The sequence below is a fragment of the Aegilops tauschii genome, chromosome 7 (assembly GCF_002575655.3).
Source record: "Aegilops tauschii subsp. strangulata cultivar AL8/78 chromosome 7, Aet v6.0, whole genome shotgun sequence".
Classification (NCBI taxonomy): Eukaryota; Viridiplantae; Streptophyta; class Magnoliopsida; order Poales; family Poaceae; genus Aegilops; species Aegilops tauschii.
In genome coordinates, this window is record NC_053041.3 from 394,222,187 (window position 1) to 394,235,482 (window position 13,296).

Sequence of the window (13,296 nt, forward strand, 5' to 3'; positions counted from 1 at the left end):
GTTCTCAAACTTTTTCAACTTTCACGCAATACATGAATGTGAGCCATGGACACAACACTATAGGTGGAATAGACGGTGGTTGTGGAGAAGACAAAAAGAAGGAGATAGTCTCACATCAACTAGGTGTATCAACGGGCTATGGAGATGCCCATCAATAGATATCAATGTGAGTGAGTAGGTTGCCATGCAACGGATGCACTAGAGCTATAAGTTTATGAAAGCTCAAAAAGAAACTAAGTGGGTGTGCATCCAACTTGCTTGCTCACGAAGACCTAGGGCAATTTGAGGAAGCCCATCATTGGAATATACAAGCCAAGCTCTATAATGAAAAATTCCCACTAGTATATGAAAGTGATAATATAGGAGACTCTCTATCATGAATATCATGGTGCTACTTTGAAGCACAATTGTGGTAAAAGGATAGTAGCATTGCCCCTTCTCTCTTTTCTCTCATTTTTTTTGTTTCTCTCTTTTTTATGGTGGGCTTCTTTGGCCTCTTTTGTTTTTTGTAAAGTCCGGAGACTCATCCCAACTTGTGAGGGAATAATAGCTTCCATCATCCTTTCCTCACATGGGACAATGCTTTAATAATGGTAATCATCACACTTTACCATATTCACTTGCATGATCGAACGGTGTGGATAATAATAATAGTGCACGTGCATAGGACTAAACTGGAATCTGCAAACACTTATTCAAAGGAGAAGACAAGGTAATATGGGCTCTTTGTTAGATCAACAATAATGCATATGAGAGCCACTTAACATTTTCATCGTGGTCTTCTCCTCTCGACCTCCAAAGAAAAGAAAAGAATTTCAAGGAAACACACTGAAATGTTTTTGGAGTTTTTGTTTTTCTTGAAGAAAGTAAAACAAGAACGAGAAAAACTATATACACGGGAAAGCTCCCAACAAGCAAAAGAAGAACAAGAAATCTTTTTGGGTTTTCTTTAATACTATTACTAAGCATGGAAAGAAATAAGCTACAACTTTTTTTTTGGTTTTTCTTAAGGTTTTCCAAACACACAAGAAGAAAGCGAGAAAAATAAATAAACTAACATGGATAGTACAATGAAAAAGTATGAATGATACGTCCATTTTGCATCATGCTTTTATATCGATATTTATTGCATTATGGGCTGTTATTACACATTATGTCACAATACTTATGCCTATTCTCTCTTATTTTACAATGTTTACATGAAGAGGGAGAATGCTGGCAGCTGGAATTCTAGGCTCGAAAAGGAGCAAATATTAGAGACCTATTCTGCACAACTCCAAAAGTCCTAAAACTTCACGGAGGCACGTTTTGGAATATATAAAAAATACTGGAGAAAGAATCAACCAGAGGGGGCCCACACCCTGGCCACGAGGGTGGGGGGCGCGCCCTACCCCCCTGGGAGCGCCCCCTGCCTCGTGGGCCCCCTGGCAGGCCTTCGGTGCCCATCTTCTCCTATATGAAGCCTTGCACCCTAGAAAAAATCACAAGGAAGCTTTCGGGACGAAACACCGCCGCCACGAGGCAGAACCTTGGCGGAACCAATCTAGGGCTCCGGCGGAGCTGTTCTGCCGGGGAAACATCCCTCCGGGAGGGGGAAATCATCACCGTCGTCATCACCATCGATCCTCTCAGCGGGAGGGGGTCAATCTCCATCAACATCTTCACCAGCACCATCTCCTCTAAAACCCTAGTTCATATCTTGTATCCAATCTTTGTCCCAAAACCTCAGATTGGTACATGTGGGTTGCTAGTAGTGTTGATTACTCCTTGTAATTGATGCTAGTTGGTTTATTTGGTGGGAGATCATATGTTCAGATCCTTTATGCATATTAATACCTCTCTGATTATGAACATGAATATGGTTTGTGAGTAGTTACGTGTGTTCCAGGGGACATGGGAGAAGTCTTACTATAAGTAGTCATGTGAATTTGGTATTCGTTCGATATTTTGATGAGATGTATGTTGTCTTTCCTCTAGTGGTGTTATGTGAACGTCGACTACATGACACTTCACAATTGTTTGGGCCTAGAGGAAGGCATTGGGAAGTAATAAGTAGATGATGGGTTCCTAGAGTGACAGAAGCTTAAACCCTAGTTTATGCGTTGCTTCGTAAGGGGCTGATTTGGATCCATATGTTTCATGCTATGGTTAGGTTTACCTTAATACTTCTTTTGTAGTTGTGGATGCTTGCAATAGGGGTTAATAATAAGTGGGATGCTTATCCAAGGAAGGGCAATACCCAAGCACCGGTCCACCCACATATCAAATTATCTAAGTAACGAACGCGAATCATATGAGCGTGATGAAAACTAGCTTGACGATAATTCCCATGTCTCCTCGGGAGCGTTTTCCTTCATATAAGACTTTGTCCAGGCTTGTCCTTTGCTACAAAAAGGATTGGGCCATCTTGCTGCACCTTATTTACTTTCACTACTTGTTACCCGTTACAAATTACCTTATCACAGAACTATCTGTTACCGATAATTTCAGTGCTTGCAGAGAATACCTTACTGAAAACTGCTTGTCATTTCCTTCTGCTCCTCGTTGGGTTCGACACCCTTACTTATCGAAAGGACTACGATAGATCCCCTACACTTGTGGGTCATGAAGTCTCTTTTCTGGCGCCATTTCCGGGGAGTGAAGCGCCTTTGGTAAGTGGAATTTGGTAAGGAAAAATTTATATAGTGTGCTGAAATTTACTCTCACTTGTTACTATGGAAAGTAATCCTTTGAGGGGCTTGTTCGGGGTATCTTCACCCCGACCAGTAGAGCAAAGAGTTGCTCCTCAACCTACTGAACCTACTGAAAATGTTTACTTTGAAATTCCTTTGGGTATGATAGAGAAACTGCTAGCTAATCCTTTCACAGGTGATGGAACATTACATCCCGATTTGCACCTAATCTATGTGGATGAAGTTTGTGGATTATTTAAGCTTGCAGGTATGCCCGAGGATGTTATCAAGAAGAAGGTCTTATGTTATCAAGAAGAAGGTCTTCCCTTTATCTTTGAAGGGAAAGGCATTGACATGGTTTAGGCTATGTGATGATATGGGATCATGGAACTACAACCGATTGAAATTGGAATTTCATCAGAAGTTTTATCCTATGCATCTTGTTCATTGTGATCGTAATTATATATATAATTTTTGGCCTCGCGAAGGAGAAAGCATCGCTCAAGCTTGGTGAAGGCTTAATTCAATGTTATATTCATGCCCCAATCATGAGCTCTCAAGAGAAATTATTTCAAATTTTTTATGCTCGGCTTTCTCTCAACAATCGCTCCATGCTCGATACTTCTTGTACTGACTCTTTTATGATGAAGACTAATGAATTCAAATGGGATTTATTGGAAAGAATTAAACACAACTCTGAAGATTGGGATCTCGAAAAAGGTGAGTCAGGTATAACACCTAAGTTTGATTGTGTTAAATCTTTTATGGATACTGATGTTTTCCGTGAATTTAGCACTAAATATGGACTTGACTCTGAGATAGTAGCTTCTTTCTGTGAATCCTTTGCTACTCATGTTGATCTCCCTAAGGAGAAGTGGTTTAAATATAATCCTCCCATTTAAGTAAAAGTAGTTGCACCTATTAAAGTTGAAGAAAAGACTATCACTTACAATGTTGATCCTGTTGTTCCTACTGCTTATATTGAGAAACCACCTTTCCCTGTTAGAATAAAGGATCATGCTAAAGCTTCAACTATAGTTCGTAAGAGTAATACTAGAACACTTACACCCCTTGAGCAAATTAAAGTTGAACCTAGTATTGCTATGGTTAAAGATCTCTTGGCCGATAATATTGATCGGCATGTTATTTACTTCTGTGATGAAGCTACTAGAATTGCTAGACCTGATACCAAAAATAAACATAGACGTGTTGTAGGCATGCCTGTTATTTCTGTTAAAATAGGAGATCATTGCTATCATGGCTTATGTGATATGGGTGCTAGTGCAAGTGCAATACCTCATTCCTTATACAAAGAGATTATGCATGATATTGCACCTACTGAGATAGAGGAAATTGATGTTACAATTAAGCTTGCCAATAGAGACACTATATCACCAGTTGGGATTGTTAGAGATGTTGAAGTCTTGTGTGGGAAAGTTAAATATCCTGTTGATTTTCTTCTTCTTGGTTCCCCACAAGATAACTTTTGTCCCATTATATTTGGTAGACCCTTCTTGAATACTGTTAATGCTAGGATAGACTGCAAAAAGGATGTTGTTACTATTGGTTTGGGGGATATGTCTCATGAGTTTAATTTTGCTAAATTTCGTAGACAACCCCATGATAAAGAATTGCCTAGTAAAGATGAAATTATTGTTCTTGCTTCTATTGCCGTGCCTCCTAATGATCCTTTAGAACAATATTTGCTCGACCATGAAAATGATATGTTTATGAATGAAAGAAGGGAAATAGATGAGGTATTCTTTAAACAGGGACCTATTTTGAAACACAACTTGCCTGTTGAAATACTAGGGGATCCCCCCCCCACCCAAGGGTGATCCCGGGTTCGAGCTTAAACCATTACCCGATACTCTTAAATATGCTTATCTTGATGAAAAGAAGATATATCCTGTTATTATTAGTGCTAACCTTTCAGAGCATGAAGAAAATAAATTATTGAAAACTCTGAAGAGGCACCGTGCTTCTATTGGATATACTCTTGACGATCTTAAGGGCATTAGTCCCACTCTATGCCAGCACAAAATAAAATTGGAGAAAGACGCTAAACCAGTTGTTGAACACCAACGACGGTTAAATCCTAAGATGAAAGAAGTGGTAAGGAAAGAAATACTAAAGCTTCTGGTGGCAGGTATAATTTATCCCGTTGCTGATAGTCAGTGGGTAAGCCCTGTCCATTGTGTCCCTAAGAAGGGAGGTATTACTGTTGTTCCTAATGATAAAGATGAATTGATCCCACAAAGAATTGTTACAGGTTATAGAATGGTAATTGATTTCCGCAAATTAAATAAAGCTACTAAAAAGGATCATTACCCTTTACCTTTTATTGATCAAATGCTAGAAAGATTATCCAAACATACACATTTTTGCTTTCTAGATGGTTATTCCGGCTTCTCTCAAATACCTGTGTCAAAAGAAGATCAAGAAAAGACCACTTTTACTTGCCCTTTCGGTACCTTTGCTTATAGACGTATGCCTTTTGGTTTATGCAATGCACCCGCTACCTTTCAAAGATGCATGATGGCTATATTCTTTGATTTTTGTGAAAAGATTGTTGAGGTTTTCATGGATGATTTCTCCGTATATGTAACTTCTTTTGATGATTGCTTGAGCAACCTTGATTGAGTTTTGCAGAGATGTGAAGAAACTAATCTTGTCTTGAATTGGGAAAAGTGCCACTTTATGGTTAACGAAGCTATTGTCCTGGGGCACAAAATTTCTGAAAGATGTATTGAAGTCGATAAAGCTAAAGTTGATGCTATTGAAAAGATGTCGTGTCCTAAGGACATTAAAGGTATAAGAAGTTTCCTTGGTCATGCCGGTTTTTATAGGAGGTTCATTAAAGACTTCTCAAAAATTTCTAGGCCTCTGACTAATCTCTTACAAAAAGATGTTCCTTTTGTCTTTGATGATGATTGTGTAGAAGCATTTGAAATACTTAAGAAAGCCTTGATTTCTGCACCTATTGTTCAGCCACCTGATTGGAATTTACCCTTTGAAATTATGTGTGATGCTAGTGATTATGAGATAGGTGCTGTTCTAGGACAAAGAGTTGATAAGAAATTAAATGTTATCCAATATGCCAGTAAAAATCTAGACAGTGCCCAGAGAAATTATGCTACTACTAAAAAAGAATTTTTAGCAGTTGTATTTGCTTGTGATAAGTTTTGACCTTATATTGTTTATTCTAAAGTAACTCTTCACACTGATCATGCTGCTATTAAATATTTTATGGAAAATAAAGATGCTAAACCTAGACTTATTATATGGGATCTCTTGCTACAAGAATTTGATTTGCATATTATTGATAGAAAGGGAGCTGAGAACCCCGTTGCAGACAATTTGTCTAGGTTAGAGAATGTTCTTGATGACCCACTACCTATTGATGATAGCTTTCCTGCTGAACAATTAGCTGTCATAAATGCTTCTCGTACTGCTCCTTGGTATGATGATTATGCTAATTACATTGTTGCTAAATTTATATCACCTAGCTTCACATACCAGCAAAAGAAAAAGTTTTTCTATGATTTGAGACATTACTTTTGGGATGACCCACACCTTTATAGAGAAGGGGTAGATGGTGTTATTAGACGTTGTGTACCTGATTATGAACAGGAACAGATCCTACGCAAGTGTCACTCCGATGCTTATGGAGGACACCACGCTGGAGATAGAACTGCACATAAGTTATTGCAATCCGGTTTTTATTGGCCTACTCTTTTCAAAGATGCCCGTAAGTTTGTCTTGTCTTGTGATGAATGTCAAAGAATTGGTAATATTAGTAGATGTCAGGAAATGCCTATGAATTATTCACTTGTTATTGAACCATTTGATGTTTGGGGCTTTGATTATATGGGACCGTTTCCTTCCTCTAATGGGTATACACATATCTTAGTTGATGTTGATTACGTTACTAAGTGGGTAGAAGCTATTCCAACTAGTAGTGCTGATCATAACACCTCTATTAAGATGCTTAAAGAAGTTATTTTTCCGAGGTTTGGAGTCCCTGGATACTTAATGACTGACGGTGGTTCACATTTTATTCATAGTGCTTTTCGTAAAATGCTTGCTAAGTATGATGTTAATCATAGAATTGCATCCCCATATCACCCGCAATCTAGTGGTCAAGTAGAACTGAGTAATAGAGAGCTTAAATTAATTTTACAAAAGACTGTTAATAGATCTAGAAAGAATTGGTCCAAGAAACTTGATGATGCATTATGGGCCTATAGAACTGCATATAAAAAATCCTATGGGTATGTCTCCGTATAAAATGGTTTATGGAAAAGCATGTCATTTACCTCTCGAACTAGAAGATAAGGCATATTGGGCCATTAAAGAGCTCAGTTATGATTTCAAACTTGCCGGTGAGAAAAGGCTATTTGGCATTAGCTCACTTGATGAATGGAGAACTCAAGCTTATGAGAATGCCAAATTGTTTAAAGAAAAAGTTAAAAGATGGCATGACAAAACGATACAAAAGCGTGAGTTTAATGTAGGTGATTATGTTTTGTTATTGAACTCTCGTTTAAGATTTTTTGCAGGAAAACTTCTCTCTAAATGGGAAGGGCCTTACGTTGTCGAGGAGGTATATCGTTCCGATGCCATAAAAATCAACAACTTCGAAGGCACAAATCCGAAGGTGGTGAACGGTCAAAGAATCAAACATTATATCTCAGGTAATCCTATAAATGTTGAAACTAATGTTATTGACACCGTGACCCCGGAGGAGTACATAAGGGACACCTTCCAGAACGTTTCAGACTCCGAAAAGGAATAGGTATGTGGTAGAGTAAGTAAACCGACTCCAAAACAGTTCTAATGGCAGTTTTTCTCTGTTTTGGAATATTTAAGAAAATAGGAAAATAAGAAGTAGTCCGAAGAGGACACGAGGCATCCACGAGGGTGGAGGGCGCGCCCTACCCACCTGAGCGCGCCCCCTACCTCGTGGGCACCTCGTGTGCCCTCCAGACTCTGTTTTCTTGCACAATACTTCTTTTGGTCGGTAAAAATTCATTATATAATCTCCCGAAGGTTTTGACCACCGTACCACGCAAATATCCTCTGTTTTTGTTTCGAGCTGTTTTTCTGACAGATCTAGATCACCATGACGTCTTCAAGCGCTCCCAAGGACAAGTTCTTCGAGAAGGTTATCAATCCCTACCTCGCGGAGGTGCTGCCACACCCTCAAACAATTGAGATGCGTGATGGGTTGTTGCACATCCGCGATGTCGAGGGACCAAGGAGGACCGGAAGCGTGGAGACAAGACTCGAAGCAATGGAGCAACAAGTTTTCAAGTGCCAAGGGATGTTTGAATGCGGACTCAACGCCAACCACATGATGATCGCGGAGTTCACCCACAACCACAAGCTAGATGCCAAGAACATTGGGGAGACCATCTTCAAGCTTCATGAGAAAATCGAGCATCTCCAAGCCCAGATCTATGACCTGCAAAACCAAAACTGTGAGTATGAATATAGATTCAAGAGGATGAGTTTAGCTGCAGATGCGAGGATCTCGGAGACTCGATCATCCTTCTATGATGGTGAGCCTATGCCTTGGAAGATGGACGACAAGCCTACATCATCAACAACTCCATCATCACCACCCCCAAGGAAAGAGATATAATCACATGGGTATGGGCACTCCCCTTGGCAACTGCCAAGCTTGGGGGAGGTGCCCCGGTATCGTATCACCATCACACTCCTATCTTTACCATTTGTCTTAGTTTGATCCTTTTAGTAATATCTTGATCTAGTAGAATAAAGTTTTAGTATGATCTAGTTTTGAGCTTCGCTTTATGATCCTTCTAAGTAATCGAGTCTGTGAGCTATATATAATAAAGATTAGTTTTGAGTCAGGGGCTTGATTATCTTGCTATGATCGTGAGGGAATAAAAGAAAAAGAAAGAATAAAAAGAAATAAAGAGATCATATTGATCTTATGGAGAGTAATGACTTCACATATAAAGAGTATGATGAATAAAGTTGTTGAGAGTTGACAAACATAGTTCTGGCCATCGCTGCAATTAATAGGAAGTAATAAAGAAAGAGAGATTTTCACATATAAATATACTATCTTGGACATCTTTTATGACTGTGAGCACTCATTAAAATATGACATGCTAAAGAGTTGATGTTGGACAAGGAAGACAACGTAATGGGTTATGTTTTCTTATATACGAAATAAAGTATATTGTCATGGATCATCCAACATGTTGAGCTTGCCTTTCCCTCTCATGCTAGCCAAATTCTTTGCACCAAGTAGAGATACTACTTGTGCTTCCGAATATCCTGAAACCCAGTTTTGCCGTGAGAGTCCACCATATCTACCTATGGATTGAGTAAGATCCTTCAAGTAAGATGTCATTGTTGCATGCAATAAAAATTGCTCTCTAAATATGTATGATTTATTAGTGTGGAGAAAATAAGCTTTATACGATCTTGTGATATGGAAGCAATAAAAGCGACGGACTGCATAACAAAGGTCCATATCACAAGTGGCAATATAAAGTGACGTTCTTTTGCATTAAGATTTCGTGCATCCAACCATAAAAGCACATGACAACCTCTGCTTCCCTCTGCGAAGGGCCTATCTTTTAATTTTGTCTTATACCTTATACAAGAGTCATGGTGATCTTCACCTTTCCTTTTTACATTTTATCCTTTGGCAAGCACATTGTGTTGGAAAGATCCTGATATATATATCCAATTGGATGTAAGTTATCATAAACTATTATTGATGACATTACCCTTAAGGTAAAAGGTTGAGAGGCAACACTATAAGCCCCTATCTTTCTTTGTGTCCGATTAAAACTCCATAACCATAAGTATTGCGTGAGTGTTAGCAATTGTGAAAGACTAAATGATAGTTGAGTATGTGGACTTGCTGAAAAGCTCTTATATTGACTCTTTCCTATGTTATGATAAATTGCAATTGCTTCAATGACTGAGATTATAGTTTGTTGGTTCTCAATGAAGTTTCTGATTCATACTTGACATTGTGAATAGATTATTACTTTAGCATAAGAAATCATATGACAATATATATATATATGTTGCTGCTATAAGAATGATCATGATGCCCTCATGTCCATATTTTATTTTATCGACAACTCTATCTCTAAATATGTGGACATATTTTTCGTTATCGGCTTCTGCTTGAGGACAAGCGAGGTCTAAGCTTGGGGGAGTTGATACGTCCATTTTGCATCATGCTTTTATATCGATATTTATTGCATTATGGGCTGTTATTACACATTATGTCACAATACTTATGCCTATTCTCTCTTATTTTACAAGGTTTACATGAAGAGGGAGAATGCCGGCAGCTGGAATTCTGGGCTGGAAAAGGAGCAAATATTAGAGACCTATTCTGCACAACTCCAAAAGTCCTGAAACTTCACGGAGGCACGTTTTGGAATATATAAAAAATACTGGAGAAAGAATCAACTAGAGGGGGCCCACACCCTGGCCACGAGGGTGGGGGCGTGCCCCTGCCTCGTGGGCCCCCTGGCAGGCCTCCGGTGCCCATCTTCTGCTATATGAAGCCTTTCACCCTGGAAAAAATCAGAAGGAAGCTTTCGGGACGAAACACCGCCGCCACGAGGCGGAACCTTGGCGGAACCAATCTAGGGCTCCGGCGGAGCTGTTCTGTCGGGGAAACATCCCTCCGGGAGGGGGAAATCATCACCATCGTCATCACCATCGATCCTCTCAGCGGGAGGGGGTCAATCTCCATCAACATCTTCACCAGCACCATCTCCTCTAAAACCCTAGTTCATCTCTTATATCCAATCTTTGTCCCAAAACCTCAGATTGGTACATGTAGGTTGCTAGTAGTGTTGATTACTCCTTGTAGTTGATGCTAGTTGGTTTATTTGGTGGAAGATCATATGTTCAGATCCTTTATGCATATTAATACCTCTCTGATTATGAACATGAATATGATTTGTGAGTAGTTACGTGTGTTCCTGAGGACATGGGAGAAGTCTTGCTATAAGTAGTCATGTGAATTTGGTATTCGTTCGATATTTTGATGAGATGTATGTTGTCTTTCCTCTAGTGGTGTTATGTGAACGTCGACTACATGACACTTCACAATTGTTTGGGCCTAGAGGAAGGCATTGGGAAGTAATAAGTAGATGATGGGTTGCTAGAGTGACAGAAGCTTAAACCCTAGTTTATGCGTTGCTTCGTAAGGGGCTGATTTGGATCCATATGTTTCATGCTATGGTTAGGTTTATCTTAATACTTCTTTTGTAGTCACGGATGCTTGTAATAGGGGTTAATCATAAGTGGGATGCTTGTCCAAGGAAGGGCAGTACCCAAGCACCGGTCCACCCACATATCAAATTATCTAAGTAACGAACGTGAATCATATGAGTGTGATGAAAACTAGCTTGACGATAATTCCCATGTGTCCTCGGGAGTGTTTTCCTTCATATAAGAGTTTGTCCAGGCTTGTCCTTTGCTACAAAAAGGATTGGGCCATCTTGCTGCACCTTATTTACTTTCATTACTTGTTACGCGTTACAAATTACCTTATCACAAAACTATCTGTTACCGATAATTCAGTGCTTGCAGAGAATACCTTACTGAAAACCGCTTGTCATTTCCTTCTGCTCCTCATTGGGTTCGACACTCTTACTTATCGAAAGGACTAGATAGATCCCCTACACTTGTGGGTCATCAATGAACACCGACAACTGAAATGAGTGCGTGAACATGAATGTAATGTCGGTGAGAATTACGTACTCCCCCAAGCTTAGGCTTTTGGCCTAAGTTGGTCTAGGCCCATGGGTCAAAGTAGCCCTCTCCGGTGTACATAGGAGGATCCTGGGGGTTCAACTGGTTAGCGAGCTCCTATGGCTCCCACTGATAAATAGACACATGATATGGATCAGGTGATGGCTCTGGCTCAGGAACTGGGGATCGTGTCCCCTCCCAGTATGCATGAATGTCCGCGGGCAAAACGAAGTACCTGCCTGAATGAATATCGAACAAAGTAGCTGCAGGCAAGGTAATAATCTGAAAAGCCTCCTTGCTAAATACCAGATTATAAATGAGTCTCTTTTCCTTATCATAGAGAATAAAATTATGTGCTACCATGCTTTCATAATCTAAGTATATGGGTAGCAGTTTCTCCTCTTTATCATCATGCCTAATGGGTATCTCGAAGCGTCTAGCAAGACGGGAGGCGAAGATACCTCTGAAAATAGGACCCTTCGTATGGTTTAAACTCAACCGTTTAGCAACCATAGCGCTTAAACTGAAAGTTCTATCACGAAGTAAAGCATGGCGCAAAATGGCAAGGTCAGGAGCACTAAGGCCTCCACTGTCCCCGCGACCAATTAAACATCTCCCAACAAATAATGAGTAGTAGCGCGGACCAGGAAAATGTAAACTAGACACTCTAGCTTTCGACCGCTCTCTCCCTTCCCCTATGGTAACTTCATCAATAAAATCTTCCACGTCTCTAGGACGTGGCTCGTCGACGCTACCCTCATAAGGTAATTTACAAACCTCACAGAAGTCATGAAGCATCATCTCCTTATGCTCATCATATAAGTGAAACCCTACTGTGGGTGGTGATCTCCTAGCATGAAAGTGAAAATTTTGCACGAAAGTATTAGTGAGTAGGAGGTATTGATCACACTTATCGTGGAGAAAGTCAGTGATGCCTGCATTCTCAGCCAAATAATAGAAATCCTCATAAATTTCGCCGCCTCCAAGAATGCATCACATGGCCATTCACACGGCCGAATCTCCGCGGAGCGAGGGAGATTGTACTTGGGCTTTTCCTTCTCTTCATTTTCTTTTTCCTTCAAACCCCGGCTTGAGGAGCCTCTCAACAATCTCCACATCATTTTATTTCTGTGAAAATTTCTGAAATATTTAGTGACTCAAAATAAAAGTGAACCAAACTCAACAAAATTGATAGCAACTACTCCTACAGGTGCCTAGAGGCTATATCATGCATCAAAACTACTTTGGGCCATATAAATTTGTCATGCAAGCTCAAGAACAAGGTCACCACAGCAGCAAAAATTTGCAATAAATAAAGCCCTAGAACAAAAGTTAATTGGACCATTGGAGGAGTCACATACCGAAGAATAATCCCCCAAAGCAGTTTTGTGAATGGAGCTTTGAGCAAGGAGATCGAAAATAGCAGCAAAATGAGCAAGAACACGGGTTTGATCTATAAGATGTTTTTTTTCTGGAGGAAGACAAAGTGGATGGGTGCTGGAATAAGTGGAGGGGATTCATGTGGGACCCACAAGACAGGGGGCGCGCCCTCCACCCTTGTGGTCCACTGGTGAAGCCCCCTGGTGTGTTCTCAGTGCCAGAAATTCTCAAATATTCTATAAAAATCATACTAAATTTTCAGGGCATTTGGAGAACTTTTATTTTCGGGACATTTTTTATTTCATGGATGATTCAGAAAACAGACATAAAATACTATTTTTGCTTTATTTATTCTAAATAATAGAAAGTAAAAAGTGGGTACAGAAAGTTGTGCTTTCTAAATTCATCCATCTCATGCTCATCAAAAGGAATCCATTAACAAGGTTGATCAAGTCTTATTAACAAACTTCTTTCGAAT